At 42.9% G+C, this 19,893-nt stretch overlaps 1 non-coding gene across 1 annotated transcript; it reads left to right on the forward strand.

The window, feature by feature from the left end:
* Positions 1–16,372: 16,372 nt before the first annotated feature.
* LOC149496883 (small nucleolar RNA R71) lies at positions 16,373–16,479 on the forward strand. Its single transcript, XR_016320723.1, has one exon. It is a non-coding gene; the product is annotated as a small nucleolar RNA R71 (small nucleolar RNA).
* Positions 16,480–19,893: the final 3,414 nt, after the last annotated feature.

Here is a 19,893-nt window from a genome sequence, read left to right on the forward strand (position 1 = left end):
GGGCCGCCGACTCGGCGGCCTTCCCGCAGCCAAGCGCCGGTCTTTCGGCGGCTGGGCCGCCGGGTCGGCGGCCTTCCCGGCGGCTGAGCCGCCGGGATGGGCCGCCGGCTCGGTGGCTGGCTCCGGTGGCTGAGCCACCGGGGCAGGCAGGTTTATTCCGAGGGCTTTTCCGGGAGTTCCGGACCTCCAAAAAATATTCCGAGACCAGTTCCGAGATCCTCGTAATTTTCCGGACGTTTCAAGTACCATATTGGCATATTTCCGATGAACTTCCCGAATGGCCTTCGGTCCGGCCGGACTGTTTGCAGTCCGAAAAAACTGGCTCTTTGAGCCTCAAAATTTGAGTATTCACAGTTGCCCCCCACCGGTGACCATAAAGATAATTTATGGGAGTCGGTGGTTGTCTGAAACACAAATTTTGGAGGCGAAAAATAGACGCGTCCAGAAGACCCGCCTTTTGGCCTTTTCCTTATAAATAGCTTAAGAATTCATTTTTCATTCATTTCAAACTTTCAAAAAAAACAAAGAGCTTCTCCAATTCTCTCAACTTTCTCACCATGGCAGGCTATAGCAGTGATGAAGACCTTCTGGAGTCTCTGGGGATCTCCCTTGATGATGCCAATCTGGCGGTGGAAGCTGATACCCACGCCTCCGTGACCGGCATCTTTGCCCAGGTAAGCTCATTTCTCATTTATTTATTTGGGCCTTGGGCCAAAACGTGAATTTTTATTGGGCCTTTAGGCCAAATTGTGATTTTTTGGGCCTTAGGCCAAAGGGGAATTTCATTGGGCCTTAGGCCAGATGTGATTTTTTTTTGGGCCTTAGGCCAAAATGTGATTTTTTGGGCCTTAGGCCAAACAAAGAATTTTATTGGGCCTTAGGCCAAATGTGAATTTTATTGGGCCTTAGGCCAAATGTGAATTTTTTGTTGGGCCTTAGGCCAAATTGTGATTTTTTTAGGCCTTAGGCCAAAATTGTAATTTTTTGCTCATTATGTTTATCAGTATGCATGCTAGGAAAGCACTAAGATATTACCCTTAGTAAGGAACCAAGGAGTAACTCTTAGGTCATTTTACCTTTTAGGATTGCCGTATTAAGTTGGATGTCGGCGAGAGTTCAATAGCTGGAGTTCCGCCCGAAATTCTTGATTACAGCCACCCGGTGGGTGCAATTATCCGCCCGTCTTATCTGGGTTATCTAAGACACCTGGACATGGCTCGGAACAATCACAAGGAATTATTGGGTGCTTTGGCCGAGAGGTGGTGGGACACTACCAACACCTTCCACTTTTCTTGGGGCGAGCTGACAATGACTCCTACGGATTTTTCTGTGATTTCCGGGATCCCTTTCGGAGTTCGACCGATTGAGCTGTATGATGATTGGAGGTCTGAGATCTCCTCTGACCGAATGTTGGAGTTGATTGGGCTGGACCTGCCCCGGATTGTCGAGCCTGGCACGGTTTCTCCCGCGTTGAGCATTTCTAGGCGCTGGTTATCCCTCCAGGCCCCTGACATCTATGCTAGATTTGGGCGGGGAGAGTTGACGGCTACTCAGGTAGCCAGATTTACCTTGCTGCTATTATTTGCTTCGACCTTCTGGTCCAACAGAAAAGAGAGATTTAACCCCTCTATCTTGAAGAGTTTGGAGAATCTGGCCCATTTAAAGGAGTATGACTGGGCTGGTGCTATTCTGAGCCGCACGTATGATGATATGTGTGCTCTGAGTCGAGGTCACTGCAAACTCAGCGGAACTTACTACTTCTGGGAGGTAATGTAAGGAACATTCTCCTTTTCCTACATCTGGATTTTTCTTTTTTCACTGACTCTTCTTTTTTCTTTCTTCTTTTACACAGACTTGGGCATTCGAATACTTTCCTTACACTCGCCCCGAGCTGCTTCAGCCTGACCTTGAATTGGGGCTGGCACCTTTGGCTTGGAGATGGTACAAATCACGTCTTCACGCTGTTCGGCGCAAGAAATCGCTGAAGGAACTGAGAGCCTTCTTTGATACATGCTCTTTGGAACTGGTATGTGCTTTAATGATTTTAGATATGTTAAATAAAAATGATTTATTAACATAAAAATCTTGTAGGCTGAAGTGGGGCCAATGACTGCCCGTCTACAGAGCTGGATTCAGGCTGATTCTGGCTTCCAGCGGTCAGACACTTTGACTCAGCGGAGGGTGGTGGAACGATAACTCTTCAAACTGTTGAGCCAATTCGTCCAAACGTTGTAGGTAAGGAACCAAACGTTCTTCTTTAATCTTCCATTTCCTTAGGGCTTGGGAGACTATTAGGTTGGAATCTCCGAAAACCCTGAGGAATTTTATTCCCTTTTCAAGGGCCGCTTCTAACCCCTTGATGCAAGCTTCATATTCGGCTTCGTTGTTGGTGCAAGCGAAATCTAGTTTAACTGCAATTGGGATGTATTCTCCACAAGGAGTTTTGAATACAACTCCAACCCCATTTCCATGATAGTTCGAAGCTCCATCGAAGTACATCTCCCAGGCTTCGCTTTCCAAGCTTAACAAGTCCTCATCGGGAAATTCCACCTCCGGCATTCGGTCTTCGATCGGTAATTCCGCTAATTGATCAGCTAAAGCTCCGCCCTTCACTGCCTTTCTTTGTACAAATTTCAGGTCATAGGCTGCGAGCACTGACACCCACTTAGCCATCTTACAGTCTAGAACCGGCCTCTCCATAAGGAATTTCAAGGGGTTCGATTCAGAAATGACATGCGTAGTGTAAGATGAGAGGTAATGCTGCAGCTTTGTACATGCCCAGACCAGAGCCAAACACAGCTTCTCTATTTTATTATATTTCAATTCGTATTCTAGCATCCTCTTGCTGAGGTAATACACGGCATTTTCTACCCTTGTATCTTCTGCTTGCTGAGCTAACATTGCACCCATAGCTTCCTCTGTCACTGATAGGTACAATAGCAAAGGCTTTCCTAGCCTTGGTGGTTGTAAAACAGGTGGGGATAGCAGGTATTGCTTAACTTGATCAAAAGCTTTCTGACAATCCTCGTTCCATTTGACCGCTACTCCTTTCCTGAGTAGTTTGAAAATAGGACCACAAGTATCAGCCAACTGATTGATGAACCGACTGATGTATTGTAGCCTACCCAGAAAACCTCGTACTTCCTTCTCGGTCCGTGGTGCTGGCATTCCTAAAATGGCCTTGGCTTTCGACGGATCAATTTCTATGCCCTTGTGACTGACCAAATGCCCCAGAAACACTCCAGATGTAGCTCCAAAGAGGCACTTTGCTGGATTGAGCTTTAGGTTGTACCTTCGAAGTCTAAAGAAGAACTTCTCAAGTGCTGTTGTATGTTCTTCAGTTGTTTTTGATTTAACCACCATATCATCCACATACACTTCTACCTCTTTGTGAATCATATCGTGGAAGATGGTCGTTGCCATTCTTTGGTAAGTTGCCCCGGCATTTTTGAGCCCAAAAGGCATAACCCTGTAACAGTAAGTTCCCCATTCTGTGATGAATGCCGTCTTCTCTTTGTCTGGTGGATGCATCATTATTTGGTTATATCCAACTGCGAGATCAGTCAAGGAGACCATCTCATGTCCAGCCATTCGGTCCACCAATAGATCGATATGTGGCAGGGGAAAATCGTCCTTCGGACATGCTTTGTTCAAGTCCCGGTAATCCACACACATTCGCACCTTTCCATCCTTCTTAGGAACCGGCACTATGTTTGCTAACCAAGTCGGGTAGGCAATGGGTTCTATGAACTTGTTTTCCAATTGCTTAGCTACTTCCTCCTTGATCTTTAAGGACCACTCCGTCTTTAGCCTCCTTAGCTTTTGCTTCACTGGTTTAGCCTCTGGATATACTGGAATTTTGTGCACCACTATTGCTGGGTCAATTCCCGTGATGTCACTTGCCCTCCACATAAAACAATCAGCAAATTTCTTCAAACATTCACTGACCTGTTCCCTGTTCATGCAATCAGATGCAATGTATGTGTGTTCATTTTCTTCTTTGCCGATTATTATTTTTACTTTTTCATTTTTTACTTCATTTATCTGATTATTTTTGCTTGGAAATGCTTGGAAAAATAAACACACGGGGTAATCAAGAATTTGCAGGCCTTTATTACATATGACGGAATCGTCTTCAAAGGTTACATCAAATTTGACATCTGGATCTTCTAGATCCGACACTGACGACTCAGAAGTGGAACTGGTTCTTGACTCGGTTTCCGACTCAGATTCAGACTCAATACAGGACTTGACAACGGACTCTGGTGCTAGGTTTGACTCGGGAAGGGGTTTATCAGCAGTGCGCTCCTCCTCGATGTACCAATTAGTAAGAGGCCCTCTGTTCGGCTTGATCAGGCTGAGCAGATCTTGATTCCCGTCATTTCCTGTGATGACTGCAACCTCATCAAAGAGACTAGGCTGCATGAAGTCTTCGATTTCCAGTTTAGTGATGGTTTCGGGCCCGTTGCCCCAGACATCGGCAAATACTTCTAACCCAGGCAGCATCTTCTTAGCAGTCGGGCAGGGGAATGGCTCCGGGAAGCCACAATAAGGAATTGTTTCTCCCGGTTTACAGAAATAGCTATTCAAAGTCAGATGATATGGCCGCATTTGTATGCCTCCCTTCTTCCTTCGCCTTATCCTTTCAGCGCGGTCTTCCTCGGTAGGCTCATAACCCAGTCCATAAGTTCCTTCATTTACCGGACATTCCCAGGCCTGCAGTACGGGGTATGTTTTTCCTGACCTTGCCATAATCATTCCTGGCAGGTAGGACATCTTCAGCATCAGAGGCACTATGCAGTTTATCTGTACTGTCCCGAAATCAAAGAGAATTCGAGAATTGGCAGGCTTTCCTTCTATGCATTGCACGGTGTCATACTGAAATCCTGAGAGAGGTAGGTTGGCAGTTTCAGGACTGACCTCAAAGAGAGGCTGGCCCTTTGGCTTTTTCAGCTGATTGTAGTCATCCCCTTGGATGGTGACAACTTTATCTTCATAGGGAAACTTGACCTTTTGGTGCAAGGACGAGGGTATTGCCTTGGTGTGGTGTATCCATGGTCTACCTAGAAGCAGATTAAAGCTGGTTGGTACATCAATTACCTGAAACGGAACTTCCATCACAGTTGGCCCAACTGTTAATTTCAGTGTGGCGACCCCCAATACTTCCCTCCGGGTACTGTCGTATGCTTTCACTATTTGATCTGATGGAGTGAAGTCTGTTTCCTCCAACCCTAAACAGCTGGCTACCCTTAGTGGACAGACATTCAGAGCTGACCCATTGTCAATGAGAACCATGGGCACCGTTTTGTCTCTGGTCTGGACTGTGACATACAGAGCATTATTATGACTGCCTCCCTCTTTAGGCAGGTCCTCATCAGAAAACCCGATGCTTTGTACTTTGGATGACTGGGTGAGAGTGGAGACTAGTACTTCAGGGCTAACCTCCACTGACGTCTGTAATTGGCTCAAAGCCTTGCAAAGAGCTTGGCGATGAGGAAAGGATGCTGCCAACAGTTCCCAGATTGATACCCTAGCTTGTGTCTTTTTCAATTGTAAGAGTACCGGGTCCTCTTTTGGCTCCTCTGCCTTCTGGTAGGGCTTGTTGTGGATTTTATCCAAAACCAGTGGCTCATACTGTCTCCCGCTTCTGGTAATAGCATCGACCTCTTCACTTAGGTCGTTCAGATCCAGGACACATATGTTATTCATCTCTAGGAACAGTTCGAAAGGATCGATCAGTTCCTGGTCATCTATAATAGCATTTACCCCATGATTTGGTAAGGGGTTAGTACTAACGTTTGGTTTACTTCTCGGGATGATTGAGCCATTGTCCACCAGATCTTGTATGCGGTTCTTAAGTGTCCAACACGCTTCAGTCTTATGCCCGTACCCCTGATGGTATTCACAGTATTCATCTGCTTTGTAATTCCTTGGTAAAGGATTTGGTGGGGGCCTTGCTTCCAAAGGCTTGATGTAATTTGCTTTGACAGCTTCTCGGAAAACCAAAAGGATTGGCATCCCGAGATCAGTGTATGTTCTTCTTGACTGGCTGCCATTTCTCATGTTCCCCACACGTAACGGGTTAGTGGGGGTAATGCTTGCCACTTCGTGGACTTTGCCAGCTTGGCTGGGTTTCTTGTACTTAGAGGTTCCTGCGTCGTCTTTCAGTTGCCCCATTTGGATCAGGTCTTCTACCTTCGTAGCAGTAGCAATGAGCGACTGAAACGTTGGCAAGTACTGGGTTTGTAACCGTTGTTGGTAGACAGGTTGCAGATTCTTTATTATTATGTCTACCTGTTCTTGTTCTGAAGGCCGGTTAATCATTTGGGCGGCCTTGGCCCTCCACCTCGTAAGGAACGAGGAAAAAGGTTCATTATTTTTCTGCTTAGTAGTCTCTAATTCCCTTCGGGTAACATCCACCTCCATGTTGTAGTGATACTGGGAATTAAATGCATTACAGATATCCTCCCAGGTCTTCATCTTAGACCGATCTAAGCTGACAAACCATCTCAATGCAGCACCAGTGAGAGATTGTTGGAACAACTGAGCAAGGAGCTCACTGCTCAATCCGAATGGGTTAAGGGCACCCACATACATCTTCAGGTGAGTTTTAGGACAAGTGGTTCCATCAAACTTGTCCATGTTGGGCATTTTGAACTTAGTTGGTAATCTGGCTTCAGGGAACAAAGACAAGGAGTCCATGTCCACCACTTCCTTATGGGTCTTGAGGGCAGTGATTGACCTTTCTAAAAGCTCTAGCTTCTCTCTCATTCTCTGAGCTTCCAGCTCAGAAGCAGTTTTGGAGGGTACGTCATCCAAGTTCAAGGCAGGGTTTGTGGGTTCAGCAGCAGCAGGACCCTGATTGGAAGCGGCAGGCCCACTTCCTCCGGCCGAGGCCCCATTTCCGTTACCATTACCATTCCCCAATTCAGCTATCAGGGCAGCCCTTTGAGCGGCCAATGCCTCATTCATTCTGGCCTCCATTCTAGCCTCCAGTTGTTCAATAAGGTTTTGGATGTCAGACAGTGATGCCATTGGTGTAACCGGTGTAGCTGGTGAAGCTGGTGAAGTTGGTGATAGCACTGTAGGTGTGATTGGCACTTGAGTAGGCACTCGGATCGTGGGCACCTGTAAGGATAAGGGTAGTTGGATTAGGTATAGTGTTTGGTGTATCATGGGAGTGATATGAGGTAGATTGACTCTTTGTCCAACTGTGCATGATTGAAGATAAAAGGTGTTTTCTGCTCTCTTTGTGTTTACCCAAATGTTTATGGTATGCCATGAATGCGCACAACAACACACCATAATCTGTTTATGATATGATTTTCATCATTGGGTGCATACAGTCCTAAAGGATAGGTTCTATAGGCTATGACACAAATAGAGAATAGGCTTATAAAGGGACCCTTGAGCCTTGAGCATGGATATACCTAACCACATGTGAAACAAAGAGTTTCGCGTGGGTCCAACGGTACGCATGCCCATAGGCCATCCCCAAAAGGATTAGGGATGGTTTGCGGCAACAGGGAGGACGCTTTGGCTGTCCGTCGACATAATCAAGGAGACCTGCCGATCAGCGCTACTTGCTATCCAGACTCAGAAGTTTGAACAGAGAGAGAAGAAATTCATTTGAAATTCATTTTTTATGCAATGGAGAAAAGGATTCTCAATTCGTGCAAATAAATCAACAAATTAAAATGTCTTAATCAATTTGTACAACTTGAGTTTAAATTCCTCATCTCGTATTCTTAAAGAAAGAATACTCGATTTGTGCTAAGGTACCCTGCAAAACAAAGTATTGTAAAATAATGCCCTAAAGAAGGACAGGTTAGTTTACACAACAATAGTAGTCCACTTTATGCAAAATGATTGCATTACTTTCCCCAGCAGAGTCGCCAAACTGTGAACCCCTCCCCAAAATGTCATAGGCATGTGAATGCATGTGACATAAGGAAGAAATGCACGTGAATGTATGAGTCGCCACCTTGTTTAATTGTTTTAGGGTAAACTAGGAAAAACCCTAAGTGACTCCAATTTTAATTAATCTAGTTACTAGATTAATTAGCCCAATGTCTAAGGCAAGGTCTTTGAACCCGAGGTGGATCCCGAGACTATGTCATGCTGATGAAACTAACCTAAGAATGAATGTTTTGCAAGGAAGATGAAATAATTTAGACCAATGAAAAAGATGTTTATGTGATTCAACTTGCCGCCCGGGGTTAGATCCCGAACGTGCCTACGTACTTCCGTTTGAATGGAAGATCAAAGTCAACGTAGTTCGATAGGCCTCTTTTAGAGGGCTTTGAATGGGATGCTTTATGCATGAGTGTGTGTATGCTTTGTGCATTTTGTTTAGGCATTGTGCCAAAGGATTGATTGTTTTAGGCATTTTGCCAAAAGGTTGATTGGTTTGATTTTAGGCATTTGATGCCAAAAATGTTGATTTTGATGGCTTTTAGCCAAAAGATTGATTGAGGCAATTTGATTGCCAAAATGACTGATTTTAGGCGATTGTAGCCAAAATGATTGATTTTAAGGCTTTTAGCCAAAAAGAGTGATTTAGGCAATTTGATTGCCAAAATGATTGATCTTAGGCGATTGTCGCCAAAATGATTGATTTTAAGGCTTTTAAAGCCAAAAAGATTGATTTAGTTTTAAGGCATTTTGCCAAAAATTTGATTTAAGCGTTTTATTGCTAAAAAAAAATAACTGATCTTACTTATTGGCAATTTGTTTACCAAAAGTAATTAATCAAACTGCAATGTAGGCAATTTAATGCCAAAAGAACGTGAATAATTTAGGCTACTTAGTCACAATTATTGATGAACTGGACTTAAGCCGAAAAAAATGTTCGAAATAAAGGCAATCATACCATAGCCATTAATAGACTAGATATTTTAAGCCAATATTGTCGGATTTAGGCTTTAATACCACGATTATTAATTAACCGGGCATTTAGCTTAATCATACTTTAATTGAGGCAATTTACTTGCCTATATGATGACATGAATGCATTTATGCAGTTGTAGAATTAAAAGGAGTAGAAGAGAAGCATGCATGAAGTGCTAAAATTAAATAGGCGGAGTTTTGTTTACGTACCTGACTTAATCGTCGACCGCTTCTTAACTCCAGGTTAAGCTCCTCGTTAAGGGAATTAATTTTAATTTAATTTTAAGTGACCAAATATCACAACAATAAAATGAAATTAAAATTAAAAAATGCAAGAAAGCAGTAAAGAATCGCAAAGAGCGTAGGGGAAGGAGCGTCCGTCAACACAGACTGAGTGAGTAAAAAAGGAGGCCCGAGGCCTGTATTTATAGGCGCAAAACGGACTGTTTCCGGTGGCTGGGTCGCCGGATGGACCGCCGGCTCGGCGGCCCGCCCGGCGGCCGGGCCGCCAAGTCTCGGCGGCCGGGCCGCCGGCTGAGCCGCCGGATCGGCGGCTCTCCCGGCGGCCGGGCCGCCGGGTCTCGGCGGGTCGGGCCGCCGGCTGAGCCGCCGGATCGGCGGCCCTCCCGGCGGCCGGGCCGCCGGGTCTCGGCGGTCGGGCCGCCGGCTGAGCCGCCGGATCGGCGGCCGGGCCGCCGGTTCGTCGGCGGCCTGCCCGGCGGCTGGGCCGCCGGGATGGGCCGCCGGCTCGGCGGCTGGGCCGCCGACTCGGCGGCCTTCCCGCAGCCAAGCGCCGGTCTTTCGGCGGCTGGGCCGCCGGGTCGGCGGCCTTCCCGGCGGCTGAGCCGCCGGGATGGGCCGCCGGCTCGGTGGCTGGCTCCGGTGGCTGAGCCACCGGGGCAGGCAGGTTTATTCCGAGGGCTTTTCCGGGAGTTCCGGACCTCCAAAAAATATTCCGAGACCAGTTCCGAGATCCTCGTAATTTTCCGGACGTTTCAAGTACCATATTGGCATATTTCCAATGAACTTCCCGAATGGCCTTCGGTCCGGCCGGACTGTTTGCAGTCCGAAAAAACTGGCTCTTTGAGCCTCAAAATTTGAGTATTCACACCTATCAGCTCAACCATCCGATCAGGAGAGACCTCAGTCCTCCAGTCATTATACAGCTCGATCGGCCGAATGCCAAAAGGAATCCCGGAGATCACCGAAAAATCAGTGGGGGTCATTGTCATCTCACCCCAAGGGAAATGGAAAGTATTGGTGGTGTCCCACCATCTCTCGGCCAAAGCACCCAGTAATTCTTTGTGGCTGCTCTGACCACGTCAAAATGCTTCAGGTAGCCCAGATGGGACGGACTAATAATCGCTCCGACTGGGTTGTTGTGGTCGAATATCTCGACCGAAATTTCGACCACAGAGGTCTCACCCACATCCAATTTAATTTAGGGGTCCTAAAAGGTAAAGTAATCTAAGAGTTATTCCTCGGTTCCTTACTAAGGATAATGTCTTAGTTCTACCCTAGCATGCATACTAATAAAACAGTAGAATGCAAAAAAATGATAAAAAAGGAAAGTAAACTTACCTGGGCGTAGATACCAGTCACGGAAGCGTGGGTGTTTGCTTCCGCTGTAAGGTCGGTGTCTAGGGAAATTCCCAAAGACCCCAAAAAATCCTCGTCGCTGCTGTGACCCGGAGAAGTCATGATGAGGAGGTTGAGAGAATTTGAGAGAGCTCTTTGATTTGGAGATTCTAGAATGAATGTAGAAGTGAAACTTCAGCTATTTATAAGGAAATAGCCAATAGGCGGGTCTTCTGGACGCGTCCGATTTTCGCCTTCAAAATTTATTTTTCAGACAACCACCGACGCCCATAAATCATTTTTATGGTTGCCGGTGGGGGGCAATTGTGAATACTCAAATTTTGAGGCACAAAAAGCCTGTTTTCCTGGACTGCAAACAGTCCGGCCAGACCGGAGGACATTCGGAAAAGTTCACCGAAAGTATGCCAATATGGTACTTGAAACGTCCGGAAAATTACGAGGATTGCAGAACTGGTCCCGGAATATTTTTTGGAGGTACGGAACTCTCGAAAAGGCCTTTGGAACGAGAAACTAGCAAGTCCGCCGTCCACGGCGGCGGCGGCGTCTGCCCTCCAGCCCGGGTTTTCCCTATAAATACAGCCTCAGTTCGCCATTTTTAGGCACTCAGTCTGTATTGACGGACGCTCTCTTCTCCCCTACGCTCCTTGCGGTTCTTTTACTGCTTTTCTGCATTTAGTGTAGGCTTTTATTACTCTGCTGTTGTGATATTTGGCCACTTAATTAAATTAATTCTAATTAATATTCCCCAAACGAGGAGCTTAATCTAGAATTTTCAAACTGAAGCTAAGAAGCGGCCGCCGATTAACTCAGGTAATAACGAAACTCTGCCCATTTAATTTCAGCATTTTGTGCATATTCTTCTTCTTCTCCAATTCTGAATTAAACTGCTGCATAAATGCATTCACATCATCAATTAGGCAAATAAACTGCCTCAATTAAATATGATTAAGCTTAAATGCCCGATTAATTAATAATCGTGGTGTTAAAGCCTAAACCCGACAATATTGGCTAAAGTATCTGGTCAATTAAAGACTAAGGTATAATCGCCTTTATTTCAAACAGTCCGGCTTAAGTCCAATTAATCAATAATTGTGGCTAAATAGCCTTAATTAACCACGTTTTTTTCTTTTGGCAATAAATTGCCTATATTGCAATTCAATTGATCACTATTGGCAAACAAATTGCCTATAAATAAGATTAACCATTTTTAGCGACAAATCGCTTAAATCGAAGCTTTGGCAAAATGCCTTGAATTAATCAATCTTTTGGCTAAAAGCCTTAAATCAATCATTTTGGCGACAATCGCCCAATCAACACTTTTGGCAACAAATTGCCTAAATCAACCCATTTTGGCTAAAAGCCTTCAAATAATCACTTTTGGCAAACAAATCACCTAAATCACAACAACTTTTGGCAACAAATAGCCTAAATCAATCCTTTTGGCTAAAGCCTTAAATCAACACTTTTGGCAACAAACGCCTAATCAAATCAATCAATTCTTTGGCAAAATGCCTAAACAAAATGCACGAAGCATACACACACTTATGCATTAAGCATACCCATTCAAAGCCCTTTTAAAGAGGCCTATCGAACTACGTCGACTTTCATCTTCCATTCAAACGGAAGTACGTAGGCACGTTTGGGATTTAACCCCGAGCGGCAAGTTGAAATCACTTAAACATTTCATTGGTCCAATTACATCATTTACCTTGTAAAGCATTCATTCATTGGTTAGTTCATCAACATGACATGGTCTCGAGATCCACCTCGGGTTCGCAAACTATGCCTTAAACATTGGGATAATTAATCTAGTAATTAGGTTAATTAAAATTGGAGTCAACTTAGGGTTTTTTCCTAGTTTACCCTAAAATAATTAAACAAGGTGGCGACTCACACATTCACGTGCATTTCTGCCCTTTAGTCATATACATTTATATGCTAATATTTGGGGTAGGGGTTCACAACCACGTGCAATGTGTAAGGCCTAGCAGGTAAACTCGGGTATGGCGGAAGCTAACCTGGATAAAGCGGGTGATATCATACCAGGAAATGTGCCACAGTACCTCATTTGGACCCAACTCAATCAGCCATGAGGTCCATGCATCAGTAGACGGATGAGTGATCAAGATCCTCCGCATACGATACTGAGAGGGGTTATAAGGCAAGAAAGTAGGAGCAACAACCACTTGGAGGTGGTCCTTTAACCAAACCTGAGTATAGATCCTTTCTATTACGAAGGAATGAACCAACAGAAAGAAGAGACAATAAGGAAAAGGAGAAGGGAAAATACCTGGAGAATGATCAGAGAGACAGTCCAATTGTCAAAACCCAATGAGGCTCTGTTAAGACTTCGGATAGTCTTAACTAGCACAATACCGCCGATGCAGCCCATTTCCTCCATCATGGCACCGAATCGAAAAACGTGGGCCTCCGGGTCCCAAAATCTGATACAGGCCTGTAAAAAATCCTAGTCTATAACTACTCTACTAAGGGTAGCAATAGGAGATAGACCGTACCTCCCCAAATTGATCTTTTCTACCTTGGAGAGACTCTTAGTCCAATTGTGCATGCTGTGGTTATAAAAGGGATTCATTTTTGAAAAAAACAGAAGAAGAAGAAACTGACTGATTTCCTAGAGAAATCTTTGAGTTTGAAAGTTAGAATGAATGTAAAAGTGAAACTTCGGCTATTTATAAGGAAAATAGCCAAAAGGCGGGTCTTTTGGACGCGTCTGACTTTCGCCTTCAAAATTTATTTTTCAGACAACCACCGACTCCCACAAATCATTTTTATGGTTGCCGGTGGGGGGGGGGGGGCAACTGTGAATACTCAAATTTTGAGGCTCAAAAAGCCTGTTTTCCCGGACTGCAAACAGTCCGGCCGGACCGGAGGCCATTCAGAAAGTTCACCAAAAGTATGCCAATATGGTACTTGAAATGTCCGGAAAATTCCTAGGATCGCTGAACTGGTCCCAGAATATTTTTGGAGGTACGGAACTCCCAAAAAAGACTTCGGAACGAAAAAAAACTAGCAAGTGGACAGGTCCACGGCGGCAGCCGCCGCCGTCCAAGGCGGCGGCGCCTGCCGGGCCACGACGGGAGCGCCCGCCCTCCAGGCTGGTTTTTTCCTATAAATACAGCCCCGAATCGACAGTTTTAAAGCACTCAGTCTGTGTTGACGAACGCTCTCTTCTCTCCTACGCTCCTTGCGGTTCTTTTACTGCTTTTCTGCATTTAGTGTAGGCTTTTATTACTCTGCTGTTGTGATATTTGGTCACTTAATTAAATTAATTTTAGTTAATATTCCCCAAACGAGGAGCTTAATCTGGAATTTTCAAGCTGAAGCTAAGAAGCGGCCGTCGATTAACTCAGGTAATAACAAAACCCTGCCTATTTAATATCAGCATTTTGTGCATATTCTCTTCCACTCCTAATTTCTAATTAAACAACTGCATTCACACCATAATCATTTTAGTAGCAAACTGCCTTAAGAAATAAGTTTAGGCTAAAATACCCGGTTAATTAATAATCGTGGTATTAATGCTAAAACTCCAAACATATTGGCTAAAGTGCCTAGTTAATTAATAACTACGGTGTAATTGCCTTTATTTCGAACAGTCCGGCTAAAAGTCCAATTAATCAATAATTGTTGCAAAAAGCCTAATCAATCACGTTTTGGCAACAAATTGCCTATAATTCAAATAACCACCTTTTTGGCGACAAATCGCCCAAATAATCACCTTTTCTTTGGCAATAAATTGCCTAAATTACATGTCATCTTTTGGCACGAATGCCTTAATCACTTTGGCGACAAATCGCCTAACCAATTTTTGGCAACAAATTGCCCAACTTTTGGCACAAATGCCTTAATCAACCATTTTGGCGATAAATAGCCGAAACATCAATTTTTGGCAATAAATTGCCCAATCAAGCACCTGTTGGCAACAAATGCCTAAAACAAAAAATCAATCAATCTTTGGCGAAATGCCTAAAAAATGCACGAAGCATACACACACTCATGCATAAAGCATACCCCTTTAAAATGCCTTTGAATAGGCTTATCGAACTACGTCGGTTTTGATCTCTCATTGAAACGAGAGTACGCAGGCACGTTCGGGATTTAACCCCGAGCGGCAAGTTGAAATCACCAAAGCACTTTACTGGTCCAATTGCATCAATATTACCTTGCAAAGCATTTACACTTAGGTTAGTTAATCAGCATGACATAGTCTTGGGATCCACCTCGGGTTCGTAGATTGTGCCTTAAACTTTGGGATAATTAATCTAGACTTAGGTTAATTTAAAATTGGAGTCATTTAGGGTTCTTTCTTAGTTTCCCTTATAAAAATAAACTAGGGTGGCGACTTCATAAAACACACACGTGAGCATGCCTCGTTCCAGCACAATTTTGCCTGTCGGGGAGGGCTCACAAGAAACATCAAAGACAATTTCTTCCTGTCCAACCCTTCATGTTAGTTTACCTTCATAAACATCAATTAATGCTCTTGCAATTGCAAGAAAAGGCCTCCCAAGGATTAAATATTCTTCCCTGTCTTCATCAATACCAAGAATAACAAATCAACAGGGAAGATGAATGTACCTACCTTTACAAGCAAATCTTCTACAATTCCTCTTAGATATTTGTATCGATCGATCTGCTAATTGTAGAGACATCCTTGTTGGTTTGAGTTCTCTCTAACTAGCATCTTAAAACTGCGTAAGACATAGATTAATACTAGCACCTAAATTCTGCCAAAGCTTTTTCAAAATCAAGATTACCAATATTTCAAGGAATAGAAAACTTCCTGGATCCTTAACTTTGGAGGCAATTTTGTTTTGAATAATTGCACTGCACTCCTCAATTAACATTATCATTCCTTGATCATCGATTTTTCGTTTCTTGCTTAGAATATCTTTTAGGAATTTCGCATAGCTAGGCATTTGGCAAGAGCTTCAGCAAAAGGACTGTTGATTTGGAGCTTTTTGAATACATCTAGAACTTTAGGAAGCTCTTGTCATCTTATGCTTTCTTTAACCTTTGTGGAAAGGGGACAGGTGGAACATAGGGTTTTACTTTTTCTTGTTCTTCTAGGTCAATGATGGGGACCTTTGGCTGTCCTTCCACTTTCTTTCTTTCTTTGGTGGCTCTTCTAACTGTTTGCCGCTTCTCAAGGTGATAGCCTGCACCTAATCTTTAGGATTCTTTTCAGTGTTGCTAGGTACGTACCTTGAGGTCGAGATGCCATCATGTTTGCAAATTGTCCTAGCTAATCTCCAGATTTCTTATCGTCGCCTGCTGGATTTTATGGTTTTCTCTGATTTTCATTCATGAAATCCATGTGTGATTTAGAAAGGGCCAGTGAGGAGGTCATCATGAGATTCTTCTCTTGAGGAAGGAAACCTGGTGGTGCGTTCAATGTGTTGTTAGGATTCCCATAGGATAGATTAGGATGGTTCCTCACTCTATTATCATATGAGTTGGAGTATGGGTAATTCTTCCTTCCTTGATTCATCACATAGTTTACTTGCTCCAAGGTGTGGATTCAAAGGAGTCTATCATGCATTCCCCAATCCCATGTTGTCCATTGCAACTGTCACAAACTTGCATAATAGAATTTTACAGGATTAGTAGTTAACAGGTCCAGTTTTCTTACCATGTTATCTACCTTGGCATTAAGGGCTGGTAATAGCATCTATTTCATAGACCCTGTATTCTCTTCCTTTCAGTATGTTTGATACTGGCTGTTGCTTGCCATCTCTTCTATCAATTCATATGCCTCATCAATTCCCTTCTTCTCAAAGGATTCACCAGCAGCTGCATCTAAAGTGATCTTGATGTTAGGAGATAATGCATTATAGAAGGTTTGTACCTGTACCACTTAGGCAAACTGTGATATGGGCACTTTCTCAACAAGTCCTTGAAACCTTTCCCAAGCTTCATACAAGCTCTCTTGATCATGGTGAGCAAATGTCATTATCTCGTGCGCAGTGTTTGTGGTCTTTGAGGATAGAAAGAACTTTGTTAAGAATTTTTGGGCTAGTTCTTCCCATGTTGTGAAACTTCCAGCAGGGCATGATTGTAACCAAAGATCGTGCTTTATCCTAAGAGTGAAAGGAAAAAGTCCTAGTTTAATTGCCATCTTCGGAAACACCATTCTGTTTGAAAGTACTCGCGAATTTCCAGGAATTTGTGATATGGGCATTAGGATCTTCACCTAGGAAAACCCCCCATATTGGATTGAGGTGGAAAGCTTTTGGATAATTGCGGGTTTGATTTCAAAATTATTAGCTACCACCCGAGGGTCTTGTAATACTCGAGGTTGTCCCATTAAGATTAGGTGTTGTGAAGTCTCGCAAGGTGCGGACGGATATTGAAGTGGAGGTCCGTTTACATTTTCGTTTTTGTTTTCGTTCTCGTTGGACCATGTCTGCTTGTTCGGGTTTTATTCACGTGCTCTTCTTACAGCGTTGTTCTTACCGGTAAGTTCTTTCAATTTCTAGATCAAAGGCTAGGGGTTTAGTCCTCTTGATCGTCTTTGCATAAACACCTGAAATAATTCTTTAAAAGAAAAGTTAAATAAAACAAAAGGGTGTCTAAATTAACAATAGGGTCATTAGTATTGATATTGATAACGCCAATCCCTGGTAAACGGCGCCAAAAACTTGACAGAGATTTTTTGCAAGTGTACAAATTCGCAACAAGTAATATAGAGTGAAAGAGTATCGTATCCACAGGGATGTATACCAAGTACCAAAATTATGTTAACCTATTATTATTTAACACGACAATAAGAGAGATTTGTTATAAGGAAAGTAAATTTGAAAATAAAACAGAAAGGATCAAGCAACAAAATTTAGGTGAAAAGAAATCAAGGATTTAAATACTAGGGAATTTGACTTCACATTAATTCTATCAATTTATTTTATTAGTCTGTTAATCAATTTTTATTAATTGTTCAAGTAGGAGAAACAACCCTAAAATCACTAACAAGCTCTCCCGATATATTGTAGCTATTTAATCTCGTCTAATTACTATCTTCAATAGCAATCAAACATAAATTAAATCATTAAGTTTTATGGTTGTTTTGTGAATTCATAACCTAAGGTCATTAACTTATGAAAACCCCCTTGAGTCAAACCATATAGCTTCCGCATCAAGTTATTATTCTCAAGTAATTTATTACCTTTTTCATATCAAAAACCCTTCTCCGATAGTGATTAATGAAATAATCAATCCAGGGAGAAACTCTGCCTGGAAGCTTTAAGTTCAATAATAAATTATAACAAGAACAAGGAAAACAAATCTAATATTATAAATTGGAATCGAATTAAGTTACATCAAATCCCTAGTATAAGAGTTTAGCTAGACATAGTAATTAAATAAAACTCAGTAATACTTGAATAAATCTTCATAATCAGTAATGAACAATGAAAAAAAACAAGATTAAGAGTTTAGAGATAAAAACTAGGAACAGCTATGTGGATGGCTTCCTTGAATCTTAGCACAAATCTTGGATGCTTGAAATCTTTAGAAGAGAGAACTATGTAGAAAATACTAAATTTCGAGCTCCCAACAATGAAAGCTCCCCTCTTTATATAGACCTCCTGGAGGAAAATCTGACTCCGTTTAGGAAATAGAATCCTTATTAAGTACAAAATCTTCTTTAGGAGATCATGACTGTTTAGGCCTTGGATTTCTTCTTAGTTAGGACTCTTTTCTCTTCCTAATAGGTTTAGATCTTGTTTAGCATGTTTAGGAAAATATCCGAGGCAGGCCCATATGAGAAAAAGATTGGCTTGCGTTTTCAGTTCAAGTCAGCTCTGTCTTCGAAGCACGGGCATGCCATGTAGCATGGCTAGGGCGTGCTAGAGTCTGGAGCTATGAATGGTTAAGCACGGGCCATGCTATGCAACACGCTCAGAGGAGTCTTTTGTGGCACGGGCGTGTGCCATAGCACGGCTAAGGCGTGCTAGGCTCTGTCCTTTCAAGATAGATCTCATCATGGGCGTGCTAGGTAAACACGCCCAGAAGTTCTTCTGGACATGGGTGTGCCATGTAGCACGAGCCAGTCGTGCTAGCCCCTGACTCTCCACTTGATTTTCCTTAGTTTTAGCATGGGCGTGCTAAGGTGCATGGGCTGGGCGTGCTTGAGTCTGAGTATTTTGCTTTGTAATGCTCTTTTCTGTGCCAAAACCCTGCAAATTTCTTTCAGATCAAGTGGATTATGATTCAAGGAAGCTTTGACAAAAATTATACTTGAAATGAAGTAAAAATAAATCAAAGTGATAAAATTTGCTAAAATTCTAATTAAAAACTATACTAAAAATACTGTAAAACTGACACTTATCATTAGACAACCAATTGTACAAAAGAATGTCAAATGGTGTATTATTAAGGTGCGTACCAAGGAAAGAAGCTGAAGGGATTATGGAATAGATCCATGCAGGGGTTTGCGGCATCCATATGAACGGAAAAGCGCTGGCTAAGAAAATTCTCAGATAGGGGTTCTTTTGGTCGATAATGAAAAGGGATTGTATTTCTTTCGTGAAAAGGTGCTTTGAATGTCAAATTCATAGAGACCTGAGTCACATTCCACCTTCAGAATTACATCATTCTATATCGCCATGACCATTCGCAGCTTGGGGAATAGATATCATCAGTAAGATCTCATCCGCTGCATCTAATGGGCATGATTTAGTAGTAGCAGTGGATTATTTCAAGATGGAGGGGGTTGAAGGAGAATCTTTCAAGAACATTGGAGCCAAGTGAATGGCCAAATTCATTAAAAAGAGCCTGATCTGTAGTTATGGAATCCCCCACAACATAGTGACAAATAATGGAGTTCAGTTCCAAGTAGAAGTGAAGACTGTTAAAGAAATATGGAATTGAACATCATAAATCTTCACCGTATCGACTAAAAGCTAATAGAGCAGTGGAAGCCGCAAAGTGGAAGCCGCAAACAAAAACATTAAGAAGATATTAAGGAAAATGGCAAAAAATCACCGTGATTGGGCAAAAAAGTTACAGTATGCTTTGTGGGGCTGCAGGACCACTGCCAAATCTGTTAATGGGGCAACCCCTTATTCTCTAGTCTACGGAATGGAAGTTGTGCTATCAACGAAGATAGAAGTGTAGTCCTTGCGCATAATGATGGAATCCAAGATTCCAGAATGTCAATGGGCAGAAAATCATTATCAAGAACTAGCACTCTTGGATAGAAAGAGGCTTAATGCCCAATTCATGGATCAGCTGTATAAAAGGAGGATAGCTAAGCACTTGAACAAGAGAGTTCATCCGAAGCTATTGAGAGTAGGGGATTTAGTTCTGAAATAGATGCGACCAAACACTCATGACCCAAAAGGAAAGTTCAAGCCTAATTGGGAAGGCCCATTTTTGATCAAGAGA

Source organism: Jatropha curcas, chromosome 4 (genome assembly GCF_041381405.1).
Source record: "Jatropha curcas cultivar XTBG-Jc1 chromosome 4, XTBG_Jcur_1.0, whole genome shotgun sequence".
Taxonomy (NCBI): Eukaryota; Viridiplantae; Streptophyta; class Magnoliopsida; order Malpighiales; family Euphorbiaceae; genus Jatropha; species Jatropha curcas.